Source organism: Equus caballus, chromosome 1 (genome assembly GCF_041296265.1).
Source record: "Equus caballus isolate H_3958 breed thoroughbred chromosome 1, TB-T2T, whole genome shotgun sequence".
Lineage (NCBI taxonomy): Eukaryota > Metazoa > Chordata > Mammalia > Perissodactyla > Equidae > Equus > Equus caballus.
Window position 1 is genome coordinate 153,756,146 of NC_091684.1, and position 27,096 is coordinate 153,783,241.

The following is a 27,096-nucleotide window of genomic DNA, read 5'->3' on the forward strand; positions in this document are numbered from 1 at the left end:
AGATAGGTTTGAATTCCAATGCCAACTCTGATCAATTGATCATAGCTGCCTAGAGCACAGAGTTAATAAGAACTCTAAGACTACCATTGAACTCAACAGGAAAACATACCAGAATTAAGTAATGTATGCAATAGGATGGAATGAGATATTGACTGTGCATGCCATGTATTTATTATCACTAAAAGACTCCACAGGGCAAGCAGTTTCTCCTATCTTTCTCTTTGCTCCATTCCTCTCTAGACTGATATCACCAAAAATCTCATTTAGGCACTCATTCATTTCTGCCTCAGGTTCCTTTGTCTCCCGACAGTGGACCATTCCACACTCTCCCCAGAGCCAAAGTGGGGTCATCCAACTTTACGTTCCAGTCCCAATGTAATGCTGTCTCTGTGGCATTTCCATTAAATGTAAGAATCAAAACTAGCATCATCTCACCAGAAACATTTTCCTCCAACCAAAATGAAGAGGCCCAGTACACAAATGCATTTCTGATTCAAACTGAAAATGTCAAAATGTCTGTTTAAGAATTTTCAATGGCTTCCTATTGATTAATGAAATAAGTTCAAACTCCTCCAACTGGCATTTCAAAGCCTTCCAAAATGTGCAACTAATTTGCATATGAAATCATATTATCTACCACTCTTTTCCAATTATATTTGTCTCCTTGACCATCTCACACATTTATGTAACTTGGTATTACTTCCTGTCTTCTCATGTATAAATCCTATTGCCATTCAATACCCATATTAGCTACCTACTATGGGCAAGTCACTGGGCTGGCCACTCAAATCTTCCTCAAATATTGTTCCCACTATGGCATCCCCTTTCTCTGAACTCCTACAGCGCTTAGAGTTAGTGTCATCCATTTACGCACTCTACTATTCACTCACTCATTCATTTTTTTCTTTTTTCTAAGACTTGATTCAGGCCTTTATTTCTCACCTGTTTTACTGGAAGATCCTCCTAGAGTGATCATTCTGAAACACTGATATAATCATCTCTGGCCTGCTTGGTTGCCAACACTTTGATTTCATACTTCTCAGCACGGTACATAATGTCTATAATGCCTTATCCCTTGCTTATTTCTCTAGTCTGCTTGCCTGCCACTAACTCCATAAATCCTAGGCTCGGACCATCAGGAATACTGAGCAAATGTTGTTCCTCATCACTTCCCCCCCTCCAGCAATCCTTACTAGTCATGGATCGACTCAAGCATCACCTCTCCCTGTGGCCCACATCACTCCCTAAATGCACACACCCCCCGTAATTCCTCCTCTGCACTCCCTGTATATTGTAAGGAAGCAGAATTTGCTACCCCAAAATATGTCTCTTTGGCTTGATTAGTTTTAAGAACAAAGACTCAGGAAGAAACTTTGAGCTTCCCCTTAACTGCCTAAAAGAATTTAAGATAGAACTCCTGTTTCAGGAAGGAGATATCACCAAAGATAACTATAGTATAACATAAACTAGGTGCAATAGACAGGGAGGAACCTAGCAAGGCCCATTTGTTCAAAGTCCTCTCCATGTCCCATTGTCTCTGCAAGGAATGGCAAACATTTGTTTACCAAACATTTGCCTTCCCACTTCCATGTATTACTTTCTTCCCCTTTGAAGTCCCAAACCACTACACCCAACCTCCCGCTTTGTCTTTAGCTGAAGATGGTATTTAAGGTGATGGCTTCTGCCATTTTGGCAAGTTATTCAGTTTTCCTGGGTTTCTCCCAGGTACACATGTTATTAAACATTGTTTGATTTTCTTCTGTTATTCTGTCTCACGTCAATTTAATTCTTAGACCAGCCAGAAGGACCTAGAAGGGTAGAGGGAAATTTCTCCCTCCCCTACAATATATAACTCTATTCTCATTTATCAAACTATGCTTTCCGTGTGGGTTTACTTGTTTCTTTATCCACCAGTCTATGAGCATCCAGGCAGTGCCCAGACCAGAGACCACTTAACTAACATGACAGAATCAGATAGTGATTTAGGTTTTGAATAGATCTATTTTCCCCAGAAAATTGTCAGTCCTGTGAGAGAAAGATAAAGTAGATGTTTCTTTTGTGTTCCCTACCACACACAATGCCGAACACATAGTAAATACTCGATAAACACCTGCTGTTTTCACTTTCTGAGAGTAGTGGCCCAAACACCATCTGAAGGATTCTGTAAGTGTCATATTCCTTGTTGGTCATGTGGATTCACTAACATTAACTTTGCCTTGTGACACAAGGTAAACTTGGAATTTTGACGTAATGGGCATTGCACGTGGCCTGTTGAACACACAGAGCCAGTGATCTGTCCATAATAGGCACATTAAAAATAAATTAGTAACCAAAAGGTCAAAACACTTGGATTTTAAAATGTAAATAAACAATATACCCTGGTGAAGAAGTCCATGCAGCATTCAGTGAGGAATGATGAGACCTGGGTTGCCACCTAACTCTGACCCTGGGCCAGTGTGAAAAGTCACCTTTCCCACAACAGCAATAACAGCCATATTTACATGCTAAGTACCTGGCATCATTTCTTTTGTGAGCATTATCTCCTTTAAGGCTCCCAACACCCCTCTGTTTAAACCTCATCATACAGATAAGGAAAATGGGACTTGGAGGCATATAACAAAGTGGACGAGTCACCTTTTGAACCTCATCTGCCCGACTCCAAAGCCTGTGTTCTTTTCACACTGGACTTGATTACTTCCCCTCCCTACCACTCCTCCCCTCAACAAATAGAGATAAAAGTACCTGTTTTTTCACTAGGATGTGAAAAGAGAAATGAGATTACCAAATTTTACCTTTTCTCCCCTTAAGAGGAAAGAAACTAAAGCATCAAGAAGTGCATGCTTAGTTCTTTGTAAAAATGTCTTGATGCACGGGAATAACCGTATACTTTAACATGTGAGCCTGCTATGCCTTTTCTGTCTTTGCGGACACTGGAAATAGAACCCTAAAACGTCCTCCAAGAGTTATAATCAGGCAGAGTGACTTGCAAAGGCAGTAAATCAACACTCCTTCCATACTTGAATTGTGTAAAATATCAATAGATTTCATGAGACTAAGAAGGAGCCATCAAACACATTAACAAAGTGTGTGGAAAGAAGCCTATTGGAAGTTAGTGTCAAGGACAGATCAAATTCCAGGACCCAATCCTGTTTAGCAAATGACAAAGTCCTCTTTTTCCCTGATGTCTGAGGGATTCTAAGGCTCACCCACTTCTCCTGTCTCCCCATTCCACAAACACACACACACACACACACAACCTGAGAACCCTCAAGCAAGAAGAGCAAAGCTCTACCAAGAAGGGACTCACTCCCCTCCTCACCAATGTGTTTTCCTCTGCGTTTACATCTGAGCACTTCAAGAACCCCAGGTGCCTCCAAACTAGTCACTTGTGGCATTCAGCTCTGTCGCTTCCTGCAAAATACTAATGTCTGAGAATAGTTAGGGAAGACTATTTGACCACATGAGAAACTTCTCCAAAGTTTGTAACCAACAAACTCATTTCTATCTTGACTCCTTCCCTCTGAGAGTTAGGACAACCCTGACATTATTCATAGACCTTCTTTTAAAGCTACTGAAATAGTTAATGAGGCTATTTTAGCCCTTTGTGTGGTTCTTCTCTTGAAGCAGCCTAGAAAAGAACTAAAAGTCATGTGGGCTCCCAAATTAACCAGCTTAGCTCTCTCTTGCCCAGTGGAGCTCCAGTAAGAGAAGAGGTCACAGGGCTAGATTTAGTAGTCACTGAGAAGGGCTAAGGATGCAGGAATGTGTTGCCTAGCTAAACCTGGATATTCATAAAAACAATAACACAAAAAGACTCAAGATATTAATACAGTAAACTCTATCTTTGTTTAGCAGTTTACTCAAGAAATTGTTAAAAGCAGAATAATTATGTAGACAGGAATGTCTTCCTACGGGAAGCCTTGCTATTCACAACACAAACCCTAACCAAGACAGCATCATCCAGCTATTGTCAGCCACTCTAAGTGCAAGTCAAGAGAAAGGAAGGAAATGAACAGCTTCATTCATTCATTCATTCAACAATCATTTAAATAGTGTCCTACAGACAAGAGGACAGCCAGTGTCTTCCCTCAAAGAGCTCACAATATTGATATTGTCTTCAGGTGAAAAAGTCCTTCAAAGGAAACTGTAAAACTAGCATGCCAAACAGCGATTTGCCCCTCCAGATCTGCTGTCACCCCACCTCTGTCCTGCTATCTGCCCCAGGAGACTGCCCAGCATGAACTATAGCAAGAGGCTCGTGTGTACTTTGCTTTCCATTGGGATGTTCCAACAGAGAACTCTGGCAGGAAATGGGAAATTGGGGAGCAGGGGGCGGGGAGCAGTGAGGTCAGGTCCCTCCCTGCCAAGGTCACTTTCAGGCCCAAGGGCAGTAACAACTCAGCTACAACTAGTCCTGGGCTTCCTCTATACCTACACCTTTGTAAATATTCCCTATGAAATAAATTGTCCTTTATTATTGAGTGAGCCATCTGGTTTCTATTATGACCCTGACGGATATATCAAGATAAGGTGAAAATGTTAATGACTCCCTGACTTTTCTTTACCTCAAATATTTTCTACCCCTGCAATCCTTCTCCACCCTAACTTTCAAAATGTCTGGGTTCTTCCCTGGGGCTATTTTCAAATTCTTCCCCAAATTGGCAAACCTACTAGGTAGAGCTCAGCCAGGTAGGGGAAACTCTTCAAGAAACAGCACCAAGGTAAGCCTAAAAGAGACTGATGCAGACTTGCTTTGTTTTGTAACATGGCTGATGACCAAGTTCTAACTTGTAGAGACTTTGGATGTTCTATGGGAAAAAAAAAAAAGTAGGCTGGCTTTAATTAAAAAAAGAAGAGGAGGCTATTTCTTCTTCTTCACATCTCTAACTCAAAGAGATGTAACTCAAAGAGATTAGTAACTTTTACATGTTTTATTTCAAGAAAAGTTGCCTAAGGACAATGACAGCCAGTTCCCAAAATGAGCACAGCAGATGCAACTGACCCTGATGGTTCAAACTGAAAATTTCCGGCAAGTAATGCAAAGAAAAAAAGGAGTTCAAATACTTAAAAGATCAGAAACTACAAAGAAACAACAGCGAGGAGGATTCTCAAAAGTATTCTGGAAAACTTGCTAAAATCTAGAATCATCAAAGAGTATGCATTAAGCACTCACAAATGTGCATCACAAAAAAAAAAAGAAGAAAAATGAACTCCTCCATCTGCGTACATTGGAGAGACATAATCTAATGAACCTGGAGAAGGCTAGTAGTTGGGACATGTGGTTCTAAGAATATCTGAGGGGCTGCTTAGTGAGGACAGAACACAGTGTTAGAGCCGGCTCCCCCCAAACTCTAAAGAGAGACAAAGACCACTTCCCTAACCTAACTGACCTGCCACTCAGATTCTGAGAGGAGGCCTTCAACAAGGCAGGAATACAGTATTTGACGTGAAGCAGTTTGGGATTCTAGGCCCATAGGGATCCTGAGAAACTGCCTACGATAGGTTTCTCCTAGACCTCAATCATCACTGCTTATACTGGATAAGGAGGACTCTTCGTAGATGCATGATAACATACAACCTTTGGTATTTCTCCAAATGATGACCCTGGATGTGCAGATGTGTATGGCAACACTATTAAAATACTAGCATGAATCTAACAGGTAATAACGAGATGCAAAAAGAGGGAAGTCCACTCTGCCTCTCTAAGTGAGGGCCTCAGATGCAGCATTGGTGTCACCTGGGGACTGACTCAAAGTGCAGACTCAGGCCCTACCCCCAACCTCCTGAATAAGAATCTGTAGCTTAACACAGTGATTTGTAGGCACATTAAATTTGAAAGCACTCTTCTAAAAGATTTCCTACTCTGAGGCTTTCTTAATAAATTAAGCAGGCAGGGAAGAATCAGAGGAAGACAGGGAAGGAAGCTAACAAATGTCAAACGTCTCTTAAGGCTGGACACTATGCAGGGTATTTTATAGGTGCTATCTTATTTAGTCTCCCAAACAACCCTGAAATGTCAGAGTTAATTATAATTGTTACCTCATAGAGAAGGAAACTGAGGCTCAAAAAGGTCAATAAACTAACTTAACCTAAGATTCAAAGCCAGGTAAGTCTGGCTCCAGAGTCTACCAGGCTACCTTGTGCCCCTGCCTTGGGGAAGAGAAGCTGTGCCTGGAGGTTAGGCCTTGGTAAGAAGGTGGAGCAAAATTTATGTATACCCAAACTGACATCGCTTCCATTAGAATGAACAATGGAGTGGACCATAAGCCCTAGGATGCAGACACTCCTGAGTCATCACAATTTCACTCCATTTTCTCATCAGGTTAAAAAAAGTTCACTTTGTTGGATGCTTTGAGGCTTGGGGGACTTTCCCATTACCCATCTCCAAATAAACCCTGAACACCTCCCTCTCAAACATGCACAACCCAGACTGATCTCAATATAAGGCTGACATTTTAGTATGATTTCTGCAGCCTATTAACAATAACAGCAGGTAACATATTGAGTCAGACACTATTCTAAGCACTTTTCATGTACTATCAATTTTTAAATCCATGTAGGATGTTTTTATTACTCAATGCATTTTTATAATGAAGAAACTAAAGCACAGAGAGGTCAAGTAAATTGCCCAAGATCATTCAGCTGGTAAGTGGCAGAGTCACAATTTGAACCCAGTCTTGGCTCTGTGCTTTTGACCACAATACATTCTTTATCCGCCAGGGCAGAGGAGTTTCAAGGGTGGACTAGGAACCCAAAATTCAAGAGCTCCAACCCTCCCTGCCTACTTTCATTTCTCACTAGCACAATGAATTCAATCCCTTTTATTGTTTAAATTCTTAAAGAAAGAAAGAAAAAAAGGGCAGCAAACACATACCAAGGTAACTATTACTGGGAAGAGGGGAGGAGGGGAGAGAGAATTGCCAAAAAAAAAAAGCAGTTGTTGTGGCAGGACAGCAGAAGGCAGAAGCCTGGCCAGATGGACGGAATCAGCCAAGAATATGACCCGAGTCACTGCTACTAAATAGCAAAGGGGCCTCCAACTCCTGTGGTAAAGGTTGGTGTCACTCCCTTGGCAGGAAGACCATTTATTTTGGCTCTGACCTTTGAAAATGTTAAATAATGATGATAATAATGAATGGGCCTTAGGCCTGCAATCTCTGTGGTTTGGCAAGTGTGTGCTGGAACTGCACGTCCCCTCTCGTGGTCAGAAGGACACTCCTACTCCCTGGGGGAGGCTTCTTCATACGGAGTTTTGAGTAGCACTATCCTGTCCCACCCTCAATGTCCAAACCGCAGGAACTCTGATTGTAAACCAATCTGGACACTCAGGGAGAAGGTAAAGAAGACAGGGGCATTCGATAATTAACTCTTCTTTTCCCCCCAGCATAACCATAATTGATAAATTTAACAACTGTTAATTTTCCTAACATGACTCCGATTGTACAGAAATGGAAGCAAACCAAAGGAAAAAAACATAGCTCCCATGAATCATCATCTAAATCAACCAAATCCATAACTCGGTGGACACGTTTGCCTGGGAGAAAGGGTTCTGTGTGTGAAATTTTCAATTCACAAAGACTCTGACATGAATTGAGAGGAATCTCTAGGGTCAGGAAATGGTGGAGAGTGTTCAAAGAGTTGTTACAAGGGAAATAAATTGATTTTACTGAGTCGTGCTCAAATCTTATGCCAAGAGCATCTACTGAAGGTCATTGTAAGAAATAGTCACATGAAAATCTCTTTTGCATTTGTTTTTAGACTTGCTGGAGAGGTCATTTTCACTATGTTTTGTGTGCTCTAAAGAGTCCGTATGAGAAACACCTTTCATAATTTAGTACCTCCAGAGAAAAGGAATGGCTTCTCGATTCTGATCACAAGATCTGGTATAACTTACTATGTTTCCTTTTTTACCTTGGCTTCCATGAATCTCAGTAAATACAATTAAACAAAACAATTACATTAAACAATTAACAGTTAGTGTGTTTTCATTCTTCTTTCCTTTGCCCTGGTTTTCTATTTCTAATTTATTAACCTTATTGGATAAAGATCCTTGGTTGTATAATTCCTAGAATTTTTTCAAAAGAAAGTAAATGGGCACTTGGTAGAAGTAAAAGAAAAAATTGAGACATAATAGGCTTCATGTGGAACAGTCATGTTAGGGAGGGGCAATGATAAGCAAGAGCACATTTTAAGAAAGGAGAGCAGGAATGGCAAGGAGGTCCAGTAAGAACATTCTAGAAGGAATAGTTGAAAGAATAGTGGATGTATGACCCAAATAAAGAGTAACAGAAGCCAGGAGAACTTCCTTCCAACTTTGAAAGACTCTAATATCAAAAGAAGGAGAAAATTGGGGATTTAGATAGAAAGGGTAGGTTGTGATTAAATATAAGACAAATCTTTCCAATGACAAAAGTGGTCCAAGAAGGAAAGGACTAATTTGAGAAGCAGTGAGATCACTGGGGATATTCAAGCAGAAGCTAGAAAACTGTCTCCTATAAATGTCAAAGAGCAGAACTTTGCTCGGATTGGGAGGTGACTAGAATAAGGATGCACACAGGGAGAGGGCCCCTGAGGTCTGGGATTCAGACACAGGAACCTCTTAACTTCAACTGCTTGGGAAACTATAGATTTCCTCACCTTCCCCTAGATTGTATAAATACTGTATTCAACAAAAGATGAAGATGGGGCCAGGCCTGTGGCCAAGTGGTTAAGTTCACACGCTCCACTTCAGCGGCCCAGGGTTTCGCCGGTTCGGATCTTGGGTGTGGACATGGCACCACTCATCGAGCCATGCTGAGGAGGCGTTCCACATGCCACAACTAGAAGGACCCACAACTAAAAGTACACAACTATGTACCAGGGGGGCTTTGGGAGAAAAAAGAAAAATAAAATCTTAAAAAAAAAAAAGATGAAGATGAAACTAGAAGCCCTAGAGACAGAACGGTCAGTACAACTCTGCTCTGACTCAGGGAACTCTTGCTTATTTCAAAACATATTTCCAAGGGAAGAGAATATTCCCTGCCATTTGTAGGGGTGGAAACGGGAAGTAAAGAGAGAACTCCATGAAACAGTAGGGAATTTCCATTTTGCCTTTTCTCCCAAAATGTAGGTTCTCAGGCACACCTCTGGACCCCGTCCATCATCTTTATGAGGCCCCTTCAGGCACATGCTGACTTGGGGCTACCAGGACAGCTTACCTTCACCCTCCGCGCCATCTACTAGGCCTGCTCTCTGCACTGCACCACATACCCTACGGAAGGGCAGCTAGGGACAGATTCATGTGCTCTTTCATACAGCGTTTTCGAACATATATTCAGAGCTCTATACCACACACTGGGGGAGAAGCAAAGGAAGTGCCAAGACCCGATATCTGCTTTCGTGAATGGCCAATCTTATTACAAATCAACAGCCCAAGGACAGTTTAATCCAAAAGGCAGAAAACTGCCCGAGAAAAGTTGTCCTTTGGAAAATAAATGTCTGATTGCAATCTCTTTCTCTGGATTTTCATTCTTTGTTAAGTACCTACATGAAGTCATTCCTGACACTCCCCGAAATTATAAATGGTATAAATACTGTGTTCAACAAAAGACTAAGATGAAGACAGAAACAATATTGGAAATGATGTTGCATAAACACTCTCCTGGATGTAAATATAGAAATGTCAGACGATGGCTTAGCAAACTTTTGGCAGACGTTTCAAAGGAAGGGCAAATAATTTCTAAAGGAACAGGAACTAACCTAGACCAGGAGATGTGCCCAATTGGAAAGGTAATTTGTTACAAAACACATTCACTTTACTCCTGCCAACACATGGAACAAGAGATCCTAACATTGTCTAAAGGGAGGTGGTAGAGAGAAGAAGAGAAAAAGACAACAATCATTTCCAAGAGCTACCAGGGCCCTGGCTGCTAGGCAAGGTGAATAATGGGCTCTGGGCTGTTGGACCAAACAGCAGCCTGCAGCATCAGCCGCTGTCCTGACCACCTGTGCCTTGAGCAGCAGCTCTGCTCACTTTCCCTTTTCACCTCATGAATCTTTCCTTCCTCTTATATTGGGGAGATATATTTCTTATTTCTACAGCTGAAGTTTTAGCCCTTCAAAGTTTTCTGGAATACTCGGTGCTTTATGTCAAATACAACATAGCTGCTTTAAAAAATAAGTAACTTTCACCTGACACCTTCTACTCGGCTTTTACTTCTTAACTTATTCCATGAGGCCTTCCTTAAAAACTACCCCTCCCCGTATAAACTGGATTCTTCCTGTTTTTCTTTCCATAGTTTGTTTCCTTTATAGCATTTATCACAATCTGTGTATAGATATTTGTGTATGATTGTTTAATATTGTTCTCTCCCCTTTGTCTAACTTCCATGAGGGGAGGGAACATGTGTCTCTTCACCTTCGTATCCCTAATATCTAACCTATTTGTTGATAAATGAGTGTTGAATGAATAAATAAACAAATGAATATACAACATCAGCTTCTCATTCCCATATTAATACACCATATTCAGAGACAAAAATCTATACCTAATAAATGAATATGTACCAAATAAAAACCCTGGAACTGCTCACTGCTTAGTCAATACGTGACACTGGCACATCTTCAAGAGTGAACTATTTCTCTCTCTTGCTTCATTTAGAGTTCATTCTTCCTTACACATCTGTGTACTGATATAAAATTTAAAAATTCAGAAAACTCATTATAGTCAATAGTTTCCAACCTTCTTCTTTGAAAACAATATGAAGGAGGTAAGGATTTCACTTCTTTCCATTTTTCTGATTTATTTCATGGGAAATATGCCAATGATTTATCAAAATATCTACAATGTGAACATGAAAAGGAAGAAAAAAAGGACCTAGAAAATTCTCCCAAATAGAAATAACTTGTGGGGCCAGCCCCATGGCCAAGTGGTTAATTTCTCATGCTCCGCTTCGGAGGCCCAGGGTTTTGCAGGTTCAGATCCTGAGCACAGACATGGCACCACTCATCAAGCCATGCTGAGGTGGCATCCCACATGCCACAACTAGAAGGACCCAAACTAAAAATACACAACTATGTACCAGGGGCCTTTGGGGAGAAAAAGGAAAAATAAATCTTTAAAAAAAGAAAAGAAAAGAAAAAGTAATAATTTGTTATCAAATAAAATGCACTATGTGTAGAAGAAAAAGGAGTGGAGCGATAAAACCACCCCAGACGCTTCCAAACAGATTTCTCAGTATGTTACTGGGAATTCCTGCTGCCATTATTGAAAGGATTGGTATTTCCCCATCTTGGACTGAGATCCTCAGACAGGAGACCTTTATCCTTTCACTTTGCTCCTATATCTCTTCTCCATACTGGTTTTTAGCTCAGCATCATTTTAGTAAACCTCTTAGAGCCATGTTTTCAGACACTTTGTAGTCACTCATTAGCTGATCATGAAATCAACTTAGTGGTTCAAGATAAGCTTTCTAAATAGAAGGTAATGGAATGAAAGGTAATGGAATGGAAGGCATTCCAAGTGTAAAGGGTAAGTATTGCTTTGTGAAACTTTTCAGTGTGCATTTGCCCATGTGTATTACATATTACACTGCAATGTAAAACATTTTTTACTGTGAGTTATGGTCAAAAAGTTTGAGAAACTTTGACTTAGAGTAATTAACTGACAGTAGAGGAAATGTCACGTAGAAATCTACAGATAGGTAATTTCAACCTACAGATAGGTAATTTATAGGTCAATGCTTATTTATAAATCCAGCTTTCCTCCTCTTATTAAATATTAACAAATGGCCTACAATCTGCATAGAAAATCTGATTCCTAATGCTTTCAACTTGAAACTACGTTGGGATTCTCTAATCCTACCTAATGAGTCTAAAAATCTAACCCTGGAGTCAGGCTGAAGCAGACACGTCTTCAGTTACAGGAATATCCGAAGGCCCCCCTAGTCTCTTCTGATTCTCCCAGCTCCTCTTTAATCTCTCTCTTTGCCAGAAAAAGCCCTTCTTAATTTGCTCCCTTGTGGTAAGTGGATTTGCCTTTTTCCTAGCCACTCTTTGTAGGCCCTCCAACTCATTGAATCCTGATTCTTTCCATTCACTCTCAGATTCCCTCTCCCCACCCCCAATTTACCCTTCGTGATATAATAAAAAATAAATACTTGACTGTTGTCCTGGTTCCTGGTACACAGTTCCTAAAGCCCTTGGACTCTCTGGAATAATAAGAGTGTCTTTTGGATGCTAAGGAGATGACTGGTGGCTAGGGGCTCCCAGGCAACTTCAGGATGGGAGCTGGTCCCCAGAGAGACAAAGGTAGGGATTAGAGAGCTGGAACTTCGACCAGCCCACCCCCTACCTCCAGGAAGGGGAGAAGGGCTAGAGATTGAGTTCATTGCCAGTGGCCAATGATTTAATCAATCATGCCTATGTAATAAAACCCCTAATGACTGGGTTCGCAGAGCTTCAGGTTGGTGAACACATCAAGGTGGTGGCAGGGTGGCACAGTTGAAGAAGGCATAGAAGCTCTGTGCATCCCTCCACCCCATACCTTCTCCTATGGATCTCTTCCGTTTGGCCATTCCTGAGTTATATTGTTTCTAATAAACCGGTATTATTAAGTAAAGAGGTTTCCCGAGTTCTGTGAGTCATTTTAGCAAATTATTGAACCTGAGGAGGCAGTTGTGAGAACCCCTGAATTTATAACTGGTTGGTCAGAAGTACAGGTGACAACCTGGGACTTGCACTGGTATCCGAAGTAGAGGCAGCCTTGTGGAACTGAGTCCTTAACTTGTGGGATCTGACGCTAACTCCACATAGTGTTAGAATTTACTTGAATTGTAGGATACCCAGTTGGTGTCCAGAGAGCTTGTTTGTGTCAGAAAAAACCCACACATTTGGTGTCAGAAGTATTCTAAGTAAAAACATTTCACATCCCTCTTCCTCCAAGGTCTTAGCCTCTACTCTCGGCCCCCTGATGTTACTACATTATTTAAAAAACTCAGTGTAATGGACCTCTATGAGATCTATGTCTAATCATCTCCTCCCCATCTCTACCATTTTCTGGGAGCATTGCCCCCTTTCCCCTCCTTCTCACTCTCCCCACCCAACTATCACAAGGTTACAGCAGCATAGCTCTTGAATACCAGATTCACACACTATAAATCCCATCTCCAATACACCCATACAAACACCAAACCCACCCACTCCATCACAGTTCATAGATCCGGGGGTGAGGCCCTTACTGAAGACAAACTTACCAGATTCCCATCTAGATTCCCTTCTCCAAGGGAATCTTCCCAATGGGGAAAGAGAGAGTCAGTTTGGGGTTATCTGGGTCTGTTCCATATGATCTTAGAAGCTGTCAGCAGTTATGTTTTTTACCATGGGGAACAGAGAGGTAGAGGAAGCTGTTCTGAAAATAGAGAAGAAGGAAACAGACAAGCAACAAGAAAGCAAGGCAAGTGACAGAGGCAGACCTAACAACATTTAGGTTTCTGTCCATTCCTGAAACCCAGCTATAACCCACTCTCTTAGATTGCAAAATGGCCACAAGTCCTTCCCCGCCCCGTTTCCATTTCCTTGCCATATAACTTTGCAGCTCCTCCCATGAAAAGGTGAAATCTATTTCTCCACTTCTTGAATCAGGGACGTAACTTGTTTTGGCCAATGAGGTATGTGGCAAATGGGACACAAACAGAGACTTGAAGAGCATTCATACATCGCAGCTTGCCCTCTTACTGTTCTTGGAAGCCTGAGACCTCCATTTGAACAAGCCTGGGCTAGCCTGCTGGGTGTTGAGAGACATGTGGCCCAGTCATCCCCAACATCCCACCTGACAACCCAGAAGGCAGCAACCCAGCCAATCTAGAAGCAGCACTGTCTAGCTGACCAGCAGCTGAGAGCAGATGCGTGAATGTGCCCAGCCAAGACAAGAAAAGCACTGTCAAGCTGAATCCAATCCAAATGGTTGTTGTTTGAAGCCACTAAATTTTGGGAGGGTTTTGTTACACAGAAAAAGCTAACTGATATACCCACCTTTGCATTCCATATGGATTCCACAAAGGATTCCACATCCCTTGAGTGGGCTTTTATTCCTTGCAAGTAAAAGTCTCAATAACTCACATTTGCATTTGAAAATATTTTATCTTCACAGAAGCCCAAAGAATATTCAAACATTCAAACAATTTTAAACATTTTGTTCCATCGAGTTAAAAAACCTATATATGGAACGATTCACACAATTGCATTTTATCCTCTCCCAGGCTCCAAGATCATCTCCTCTGTAGCTTATCAATTTTTAGTATATATGTGCTGCCAAAATAAGTACCCTGTTGCCTTTTCATAAAAACAGATTTATGATCTGACCACTGCTTATTTCTCCTACTATAACCTCCTGCTGCTGTTATCACATAGTCTGTGCTCCTGTCAAAGCAAACTAATTTGAGTTTTCTGAATATCTCATGCTCTCTATGCCTCTATGTCTTTGCAAATGCTGTTCCACTTGCAGTCATTCAACAAATATTTATCATATGCCAACTGTGGGCAAAGGATTGCTATAGGTTCTGGGGATACAGTAGGGGGAGAGCAGGATTTTTCACTCCTCTCACCTTCATAGCTGTGACTAATTGCTCTTTTACTGGGACTAAATTCAAGCAACAACTCCTCTGGGAAATTTTCATAGCTTCCTAGAATTGAGTTATATACTCTAACTCTCCGCTTTCTCATAGCACTTATCAGTATAATACAGTGGTTACAGCATATAAGTTTCCTCACCTGCAAAATAGGAGTTATAATAATTACTCACTTCATTGGGTTGTTGTAAAGATTTTAAAAGCCTAGTATGTAGTTAGTGCACAGTAAATATTGGCTATAATTATTTGCCAACAAGGAATCAACATCCCACACCACCTCAGGATCTTTCCATCTGCCGTTCCCTCAGTCTAGAATGCTCTTGCTCTGAAATCTCTGTTCAAATGTCACCTCATCAGACAGGCTTTCCTTCACCTCCCTGAAGTGTGTTAATACCCCCACCCTACTCTCCATCTCATATCCTGCTTTGTTTTTTTCCAAGGCTTTTACCATCTTATGTTATCTTTTCATTTATTTTCTCTCTCCCCTGAGCAAATGTAAGTCCCATCCATGAAAGCATGCGCTTTGTTTAGTCACAACTCTACCCGCCCCCCCAGTGCCTAGAATAGTGCCTGAGGCAATGTAGATATTCTACAAGAATTTGCTAAGTGGATCAACACACGCACTAAACGTAGGGTCCTTGAATGGTAATATTTTGAAAAGATACAAAGATTTTATTTTCATCACAATACTCAAGATGACAGTGAGTCCAAACTTTGGTTGTTAAGGTTAGGGGTTATTTTTTATTTAATTTAATTTTTAACATACTTTTAAATTCCCCAGTGTTCTATAATGAGAATACATTGCTTTCATAATGAGAAAAATAACTTTACAGAATTTATAATCATTCTTGATGAAATCAGGAAAAACCTGGAGTTCTTAAAAATATTTTTTCACCTGTTTAAGATGGTATGCTGTATTTCCCACATGGCTCCAAGAATCTGTAGCTCACGAACTAGCCCTTAAGACTAAAACTCACGCTTGAAAACTGTTTTTACTCTCACTGCCGTTACTTTCAGTCAATATTTATAAATCTTAACTATAACACTTCAATTAGAAAATATTTAATTCATCTTAAATTTCTGGTCAACAGTGAAAACTCTCACTTTACCACTTTATAATAACTACATAATGCCTATCTTCTTTCTCTAGTGGAGAGAACATTAGAAAGCAGGAAATAAAACTAAGAGAGCATGAGATTTTATGCAAGTAAGAAGAATACAATTAGTGATAAAAGAGATGTTTCCACACCCATCAAGAGAGATTTGCACCTTTAGAAACACCTCTACTTTTGGTAATTATGTATCATGGGAGTACGTCCAGTTTCATTGCCTCTTTTGCTCCTTGAACACCTCCCTGTGTAATAACTCCTTCACCTGAGAATGTAAGAGGCAGGGGATAAAATTCAGAAAGTTCAGGTTGGAGCCCTGGAGACACAGTCTTTACTAGCACCATTACTATGACAACTCTACTAATTCACACACTTGGGTTATAGGACATGCTTTGAGATAGTATGTATATGACAGACAAAGCCTATTAGCAACTAGGAGGAACCCAGCACTTGGCACAAACACCTGGAACTAGGGATTATAGTCACATTTTTAACAACCAATGTGGCACGGACTCCAACTACTCAGAATGGACATCAGCCATAGGAGAAGAGAGATATTGGTGTATCAGCCCTACCTGGAACATCATAACTTTTCCATAAATGTGGATAAATTATTAAATCCACTGGATTAAGTCTAATTATAAAATTTACATAATCTCAAGTGGTTGTATACTAAGTAAGAGCCCAAATAATTATATACGTTATCACTAGCAAATTATCATGTTGCAAATAAGATCACATTTTTTTCTTAATTCAGTTATGCACCAGACTGCACACTGGAGATCCAAAGATTAAAACGGGGGCAGTCTCTGTGCTTGAACACTTCACTATTGTCTAGAGGGAAATGTCTTTGCAATACAAAGTGAGAAGCAACGATAGTGACATTGGAGTTTATATTGAGGTCCCATAGGCCAGGGAGCATTAATCAAGAGAGGGGAAACCCATTAAATGGCTTTACAACTACAGGCTTAACCCACAATTCCAGTTGGCCAACGCACAAAAGCAATGTCAATTGACATGGGTGGTACTTAGCAAAAAAACACTTGTGAATGGTTCGGTAGCCAACGATACAACTACCCATCTGCCTCCTGTAGATGAGGCATCATCCTCACAAGCAAAGGACAGAATGTTTATCTGTTCTTTCCTATAACGTACCAACTAGATGACTAGAGAAACCTAAGAGATCAAATGACCACCCTGACTTCTATCAACACCACCCTCCTGGGAAGAAAAAAAGATAATACCCGTAAGAAAGCATGCACATGACAGGCAGCCGTCTGCCCGTGGCAAGCCACTCTTAAGTCCACCTGTTCCCTGCAGAAGCTCTGGCTTAAATCCGACATTTATCCAGACGGGCTGTGGTATCATTTTTACAGTCAGATATACTACTGATCAACCTCTTTTAATCTAACATAAAGCTTTCAAGAATTAAGCCTGTGTAGCATAAACCCCTTAAAAGATTACAATAATGAGAGATACAGAGACATGTAAATATTTGTTAGTCAAACCAAATTCATGTAGCCTGGTATTTTCTTTGGAGCCTGCCCATGTCATTACACTGAAACGTGATATATACAAACCCTGAGTGACTGCAAGTGAAATAATGTGACCCTATATACACAGTGACAGTTTAAAATTACATTTGCTTGGGTTATTTTTATGTTAGACATCTCAAACAGTTTATTCCAAGCTTAGTACATTTTGTTTCCTAAACAAAACAGTGAAGGAGAGCATAAAAACACTTAAATAGCAGGGCAACAATGAAGGATTTTAATACCTTGACAAAGCTGAGAATTTGTGATTTTTAAGTCATCACTATTTTCATTCATTCAACAAAAATGCATTGAATGTTAGATTTATTAAAACACATGATAGAAGACTAACTAAATATGTTACAGTATCTATTTCCACTTTTAAAGGACTTTTTAAACTATTTTTTAACTATTATTAACAAAAAGCTCCTCTTTATAAAAAGGGGATTTATATCATATACCCAAACTAAGGCATTTTTTTGGATAGGAAGTAGATCTCTACCTATCTCTATGTACCAAAAACATTTTCAGTACACTGTGCTAAACAGAAATCATGCGATGTAATTCGGTAAGAAGGACATCATCTACGTAGTATTGCCAGAGGGGAAAAAAATTAATCTCAATCTCATAATAAAGCAAAGATCTTGACAAATCCAAACCGAGAAAATTTGACTGAAAAAGAAAATGGATCTAGACTCTTCAAAAATGTTAATGTTATGCAAGACAAAGAAACTGGGGAAACGTTCCAGAAAAAATGAAACTAAAGAAATGGCAACTGAATGCAATGACTGGATCAGAAAAATTTCAAAAAAAGAAAAAGAAAAAACAGGGAAAAAGCTGTGAAGGACATTATTATCGAGGCAATTGGGAAATTTGAATACGGACTGTATATTAGATAACAGTGTTATATCAGTGTGATAAAATTATACTGTGATTATGTGGAACAATGCTTTGTTCTTGGGAGATGCATGCTGAAGTATTTAGAGGTGAGAACTGCAATGAACTCTCAAATGGTACAGGAAAAAATACAGAAAAAGACAAAGCAAATGTTGCAAAATGTTTGCAAGGATCTAGGTGAAAGACGTATATGTATGTTAATTGCCCATTCTTGCACTTTACCTGTACATTTGAAATTTTCTCATAGTAATAAGTTAAGAATAAAATTTTAATTGCTACATTAGCAATCCATCTAATTATACATGTGGTCATATTTAACATTGTTGTCAATAAGTAAGAACACATCATACTCTACAATGTTATCCAAAAAAATTGAAGCAAATCAATGAAAACTTCTAAATGTAAAGGCACCCTGCATTAAAACATAGGTTTCTGTGGATTATTCCTAGAAGAAACTTAATATTTTAAAATTTTTTCTGATAAATTTTTTGCTTTATCACCAAATTTTCTTTTCCTAACCATAGCAACCTTATTTGAAGAATTAAAATATTTGTAAAATTTGACAAAATATTTTAAGTCATGAAAATAAACATAAATACAACTTAAATTATAAAAATAAAAAGCACTTTCTTTACAGCATAGTTCTTTACAGAACATAGAATAAATTTACATTTAAAATTTTTTAAATTTTAAATTTTACCAGTTGCTTGAATTTTTGCCTATATTTCATAAAGCAATAACACAATTTTATCAGAAAAAGACACATTAATCAGAAATTCTCTGGATGCCCTTGTAACCACAGGAGTCATGGCAAATTTTACCTTCCCTGTAACTTACATAAATTATAGGAGATTATGGGCTTTGATGACCACACATAAAGTTCCACAGGGTCCTGCTTCCACATGATTTAAATAAACACAGTCAAAATTAACAACTGGCTAATAGCCCAGAATGTCTTCTTATGTGGAATGTTACCCAAGATCTTTGAAACAATTATATTTTATTTGCATGCTTAAAATAATTAAATCAACATATTGGTCAAAGAGTAACCTGGGTGGCACTCATTAAAATCTATCATTTGAAAATGATACCAAAAAAAGCCAGCCTCCTCTTATGTTGTCCTTAGTAAGACCACATTGGTACTGATACAAAGCAGGGCATCTGAGTGTTAACAGCACAACCTGAGTTTTTAAAAGATGAATTTAAAGAACTTTCCCCGTTCCTCATGAGAAACTAAATAAAATGGGATTCCCCACTCCTGCTCCCACTATTGCTCCAAAGAAGTTACGATATTCCATGGGAAATAATTTAATTATAGGATAAATTACTTTAACATGTCGAATTGCCAACCTGACAGTTGAATAGTCTACATTTGTGAAATGAAACTTTAACAAATGTTAACTTTGCCATTCAGACATCCAGAAAACAAAACTTTCCTTCTCTGAAAAGTTTTCTTCCTTAAAATATTTGTTTGAAGAAATATAAAAAGAAAAACAATAGGAACTCTGGCTTTTACATTACCCATTTTCGTCATTGTGGGATCACTTGTCATAAAATAGTGAAATGATAACGAGAGAAATACGATGAAGTTGTGAAATAGGGTAGAAAGCATAAATTATACCACACTGGACAACAGAATAGGGCTTGATGATAAAAATTAGGTAACTTGAGGCAAATGGCAATATTTACAACAACTAACTCTAACCAGTGTCAAAGATCTGGGACTTTCAGCTCCAGAACTGTAGCTTCACAATCCAGTGTTTATACCAAGGTAGGATCTTTAAAATACCAAGCAATAATCAGATTGGAAAACTCAATAGGCACAGTTTTTCCCCTTTAATTTTGGTTTTCTCTGAATGTTCAAGCATAGTCTAATATTGACCATCTATGATTCCCTAGACATAGTGAGGTAAGTGGTACTCTTGTCCCCCGTGTTCAGCTCCAACTAGAACTCCCAATTCTAGAATAGTGACTGGTTTAGTAAACATTGTTGAATGAAGGAATGAAAGCAAGATTCTTTTTATTATCCTAATCCATTTGGGGTTCATGGTACCCCTGAATCTCAAAGTTAGAAGGAAAATAAAAAGGCTTCCAGTGAAACTAGCCTGATCATTTTCCAGTGAGCCAGAGTGCTAGTCATTGGAATGAGAATTACAGATCGTCATTATTATTATTGTCATCATCATTATCATTATCATAATGTGGTGATGATAATAATCATTATCATTTATTACAAGTTAAGCTCTGTACTTTATATACATTAATCCTCACAACTTTACAAGGTAAATATTATTATCCCAATTTTACAGACAAAGAAACAGTTTCAGAGAATCAAGGAACATGCCAAGGTCACACAGCTCTTGAGGGAATGAGCTAGGAGTCCAAGGTCTGGTTGACTCCAGAGGCCATGCTCTTTCCACCACGTTGTGCCATGGAATGCTGAGCTGAAATCATCTTTTAATTCCATCCTTCAGTCTCTATGATCAGGCCAAGTTACTTTCCTGTCTTCTGATTCCTTACCAATTTTGCTACTATTAATATCAAGAAATTATATCCATGCATCCAAATTCTAAATAATCTCCAATAGTATTTCTAAAGTATACTCAATTGCCAAAGAAAATATGATTTATAAAATACTCTTGTTCTTGGTCATTGATTTGGGGATACCTGGATAAAATATTATTATTTTTATAAGCCTATATTATCACTATCTACTAGCTTCACCAAAATCTTCCATAAATAAATTATTTTCTAGTCATACTTCTAGCATTTTCATCTAGGATTTGACCCCAGTCTCTTGCTTTTATAATCATCAAAGGCCTTAGAATAATTGAATTGGAAAAAGTCACAATATACTTGCTAAAGTGCATCCCAACTCTGAAAAAGTAATACTTATAAATTGCTCAATGTGCTTTTAAGAGAGTGAGCTACTAAAAATTTAATAGAAAAAATACTCAAAAGAGAAAATAAAAATTATGTCTACAAAGACTAACCCTAAAAATTAAATTTGAGAAACAGAAAAACTTGATAAATGAGACTTTCATATGAGTTTTTGTTAGATTTTTCAAAGGTAGTAAATTAAACACAATCACTTCAAGGGGTGTGGGCATTTGGAAATTAGTTCAATGCACTTAGTTTTAATGGCAGGAAGTATGCAGTGCAGCTTTGAAAAGCTTCACAGTGATTTATGGTGTATCTGAATTCTTCCTTGGAGCCCTGGGAAGCTGGATTTCACTCTCTGTTCTCACCCTCACTTCTTTTTGTTCTTTTCTTTTTTTTTCCCCCTTTTTTACTTATTCATTTATTTTAATTAAAACTAAGAGCACACTACTCAGAAGTAAAAATATATGTGGTCAATTCAAGAGCTTGGTTACCCCAGTATCTCCATCTAGTGGGCATTAAGAATATAAAGTTTATTTTGCCCAGTGAATTCCTGATTGCCAAGTTCATTAAGCAAAGCAATTGTAGAAAGATAGAAAAAAGAAAGGCCACAGGTATTTTCCTGGGGATGGAACTGTCGCTCAACAATACAAGGAGAGTTGTGTTACATCATTACACTATAATAAGTACCTAAACCCACAGTGTTCCAATATTACTAAAGTTTGAATATAGCTTTCTGGGTCCCCCCCGCCCCAATAATGATTTTCTTGTCACTAAGATCTAGAATCTGGAAAACTCCACTAGAAGATTTAGATGTCATATAAGCATGAGTTTAATTATTATTAGGCAACTCTTCAAAAAATGATGGTTTTAAGAATTGCTTTACCTCTTAGATCACAGAATCTTTGTGCTAGAAGGGGCCTCAAAGATTTAGTATTCTAAATGCGTTTATTTTACTAGTGAGGAAACTGAGACCCAGGGACTTTCTCTCAGTTATAAAACTGGAGAGTAGCAGCGCCAGAATTCAGGTCCAGGTCTGTTTTTCAGTCCCATACTCTCAGAGTAAAAATAAATGCATTCTCCTAGGAGAAGATATTGCTTTCTCTGGAATAAAGTATTCCTTTTATATTTTTTTGTAACTCATCCAAATATAATACTAATAACATGGGGAAATGGCTGTTTTGTAGATGATAGTGGTGATAATTCACCAATTTAATCCAATCCAATTAACTGCCTCCTTTATGCCATCTTGTAAAGATGCTCACAAGAAAGTGATACAATCATCTCTTTCTTCAGGAAGAAAAGTTTTTAAGGTTATTTGCCAGACTGGCTGCACTTCTTTTGTTCTTAATGGATTTATATGTCCTTCAGGATTAAAAAGGCATCCCCATTGTCCATTCCCAAGGTCACTCCCAAGCTCGAGAAGAGCTGAATGAACCCAGGCCCATCCACCCAATGACTGTGCCCTCCAAAAAATTTTACTGTGTTGTTGCCATTGGTGGTGGTGGTGTTTGGTGTTTTTAGACCTTTAGTGGAAGTAGAGGCAACATTAACATGTTATAAAGGTGAAATCTATCATATCTCCTTGATATAACATAGAGTGCCAAGTAAATAATCCTGTCACTAGGCTTCAAGGAGTCTCTGAGAGGCAAGACTCTGGTCCAAGAAGTTGGCAGTCTCTACCTTACTTTATAGAGTTAAGTGGCCTGGCATATGGATCATTATAAAGTTCTTTGAATTTCTCCAAGTGCTAACCAGATGCTAAGTTGCATTATTCATGATTCACAAGTACATATCTTACTGCACAAATGCTATTAAGAAAATATTCCTGCTTACAATACAAATCGGTCACAATTTTAGCTCCTCTGAGTAAAATTCTAAAGATACCAGGTCAAACATGTGGTAGATCAGAGAGTCCTGGGGTCAATTTAATGAAGCAGGTGGCTTATTCCCAAGATATCCTAAAAAAAAAAAAAAAAAAAAAAAATCCTTGAGTCTATCAAGCTATTTTGTGTCCAAGTACTTCACCTCAAAATTAAATGAAAGGGTATAGAATATTTTCAACTCAAGGAAGATAAAACTGAATGTACATACAATGATCCCATCCTATGTGTTTCCTCAAATATGACTAAAATGACTTTGCTTCAGAATTATTAGTTTACAAGAAGTCAAATAGAAAATTGGTTTGAAAAGGGATGAATATTTGCAACATATAATATATTAATGCTTAATATAGAGAGTTCTAATGTGGTAATAAGATGACTAGTTAACACTCAAGGAGGAAATGAGCTGAGTAGATATACAACAAAGTCAAAAAAGTGCAAATGACCAATAAAAGACATGGAAAGATGTTTAAACTATCTAATAATCAATGACATGCCCATAACAGCATCTATCAGACTGGAAACAATTTAAAAGATTGATAGAGTGTTAGTAACGCTGTGGGGAAATGGACTCTCATGCAATGTTGCTGCATATTAGTTGGTAAAATCTTTCTGGATGACAATTTGACAATGAATTTCAAAAGTTAAAATGATCAGAAACAAAGCAAAGATGTTTCCTCTCACCACGACTTTTTGACATCATACTAGAAGTCCTAATTAATGCAATAAGACAAAAAAAGGAACTAAAAGATATACAGATTGGGAAAGAAGAAATAAAACTTTGTTCACAGATGGCATGATCATTCATGTAGAAAATCCAAAAGAATCAACAAAAAAACTAGAACTAACAAGCCATTATAACAAGGTTGTAGAGTACAAGATTAATGTACAAAAGTCAATGATTTTCCAATATACCAGTAATGAATAAGTGGAATTTGAAATTTAAAATACATCTTTTACATTAGCACCCCAAAAAATGAAATACTTAAGTATCAATCTAATAAAATACATACAAGATTTATACAAGGAAAACTAAAAAACTCTAATGAATGAAATCAAAGAGCTAATTAATGGAGAGATATTCCATGTTCATGGATAGGAAGACTCAATAGTGTCAAGATGTTAGTTCTTCCCAACTTAATCTATAGATTCAATGCAATCCCAGTCAAAATCCCAGCAAGTTATTTTGTGGTTATTGACAGATTCTAAAGTTTATATGAAGAGGTAAAAGATCCAGAATAACCAACACAATATTGAAGGAGAAGAATAAAGTTGGAGGACTGACACTACCCAACTTCAAGACTTACTATAAGCTACAGTAATCAAGACAATGTGGTATTGGCAAAACAACAGACAATGAGATCAATAGAACAGAATAGAAAGCCCAGAAAAAGCCCCACATAAATATGGTCAACTGATCTTTGACAAAGGAGCAAAAGCAATACAATCTAGCAAAGAGTCTTTTCAACAAATGGTACTGGAACAATTGGACATCCATATGCAAAAAATGAATCTAAGAACAGACCTCACATCTTTACAAAAGTTAACTCAAACTAGATCACAGACCTAAATGTAAAACATAAAACTATAAAACTCTTAGAAGATGACATAGGAGAAAACCTAAAAGACCTAGGATTTGGTGATGACTTTTCAGATACAACACCAAAGACATGATCCATGAAAGAAAGAATTGATAAATTGGACTTCACCAAAATTAAACATTTCTGCTCTGGGAAAGACAATGTCAAGAGAATAAAAAGAGAAGCCACAGACTGGGAGAAAATATTTGCAAGTCATATCTGATAAAGGATGTTATCCAAAATATACAAAGAACTCTTAAAACTCAACAATAGGAAAACAAACTATCTAATTTAAAAATGGGCCAAAGACCCTAACAGACACCTCACTGAAGAAGATACACAGATGGCAAATAAACATATGAAAAGATGCTCCATACCATATGTCATCAGAGAAAAGCAAATTAAAACAACAATGAGCGGCCCGCCCCATGGCATAGTGGTTAAGTTCTGCATGCTCCACTTCAACGGCCCGGGTTTGTAGGATCGGGTTCCAGGTGCAGACCTACACCACTCATCGGCCATGTTGTGGCAGCAATGCACATATAAAGTGGAGGAAGACTGGCACAGATGTTAGCTCAGGACTAATCTTCCTCAGCCTAAAACAAAACAAAAAAATGAGATACCAGTACACATTTACTAAAATGGCCAAAATCCAGAACTCCAAATACTGGAGAGGATGTGGAGCAACAGGAACTTTCATTCATTGCTGGTGAGAATGCAAAATGATACAGCTATTTTAGAAGACAGTTTGGCAGTTTCTTTCAAAATAAAACATACTCTTATCATATGGTCCAGCAATCACACTCCTTGGAATTTACCCAAAAGAGTTGAAAACTTATGTCCACACAAAAACCTCACACCGATGCTTATAGCAGCTTTATTCATAATTGCCAAAACTCAGAAGCAAAACCTGGTCAGTATAGGGTAAGTCTTGATCCAGATGGCTACCATCACCTCTATGAAACACAAATGCATGGAAATAGATGACAAACCCCCCTCTGAATTTGGTAAGGGGATTATTTATCCTTGTATTTTCATCTTTTAGTTATTTTCACTGCATACAATAACTATAGTAGGTAAGGGCTATGCACATATTGGTGTACTTAATATCACTTGCATTGTCCCAGTTAATTCTTTAAATGCTGGATAATATTTAACTTATTGCTGGGTGCAAGTCAAATTTCGGAGGTCATGAAACACAGTAACTTAATAATGATAAGGATCTAAAGATCACAACTAAAGTTCAAAGCACAACCAGGTATGCATATGAATTTTCAGCAGTAGTGGTTTCATTTAAAACCACTTGGAAACAGTGAGCCATATTCTTCCAATCTGCTTCTCCCTAATTAGTCGTGTTTGTCTTAGTTTATGCTAAAGGTAAACATATATTTAGCGTAGAAAAGGAAATGGAAAAAAAACCAAATGTGACCTAAACAACCTCGGCAAAGCAGGCTTCTAATCTGCAATCAAATAGCTTAGTCACATCATCCAAGTAAATCCAACGTATTCAAAATCGTTAAATAAATTATTCGGTCTCCACTCCTACCCCTAAAAAAGAATATAACCGGAAATACAAACACCATCCCACATAACTGAAAGAAACTTGGTTCTTTTTTATGGATAAAACTATGTGAATGGCTTTATATTTACATATTAGTAATATTAACTTAAAATTTCCAACATTTTTAAACACAGGCCACCCAGGGCTAACACTAAACCCTCCTGGTTTTTGTACCAGTGAGCATGTGGCTTCATTCAGTCCATGTTCAACACTGAAGAGATTCTTTCAAAGATGACCTTCTGGATTTACCATCTTCTTACCCGCCATGCTGCCACAGTTCATTAGTAGTCAAGGTCTGGCTGGAATGTTTTAAACTACTATTTTCCTTAAGCATTATATGGATGAGGTTTTTGTTATTCTAAGCAAACTGAAACAATGTCCTTGTATGGACTTCTAAACATAATAATTAGCGACAGTGCAAATTGGTTTCTGATTTTTCTCATACCGTGTAGCAAACTGCTAATAAAACATTCAAATCATAGTTTAAAACTTTGTATAATTGTGAGATTCTTTTCATTTTATAATGTGGACCATGTCTTTACTTTTTAAGCACAAGGTCTCCTTCTGAAGGCCAAGAAATATTTAATTTAAATGTAGGTATGTGAAAAGAAAAATATCTCCTTAAATTTTCTCAAGGAAACAGCTCTTAGAAACTCAGGAAAGTGAAAACTTGGACCTATTCGGCATAGAACTTTGAACATTTCACTTACTCTGCTTCTGAACCTCAAAGGTCCCTTGCACAGTATGGATTTCAAACTTCAAAAACACTCCTCTGAAAAGAATATTAACTCATGTCTTTATAACTAATTTGCCCCTGAAATTAAGTCAACTAAATCTATTCAGGGACTTAAGCAACTAGAAGACATCCCTATAGTCAAATAAGTTTTAAAAAGAAATTTCATGAGGCTGCATAAGAATTTCTGGGCCTTGGCTGACACATATTTGAAAGTCTGGCTCCGAGAACTGTTAGAATACACTTTCACGCTCACGCTGCCTGAAATGTCCTTGGGGCCCTCCCAGTACTTTGTGTCAAGACACAGTCTTCCCT

At 38.2% G+C, this 27,096-nt stretch overlaps 1 protein-coding gene across 5 annotated transcripts in view; it reads right to left on the reverse strand.

Annotated features, from left to right (window-relative positions):
- Window positions 1-27,096, reverse strand: part of GALK2 (galactokinase 2) — a 119,407-nt gene that overhangs the window by 45,255 nt on the left and 47,056 nt on the right. The gene's annotated exons all lie outside the window — the stretch shown is intronic.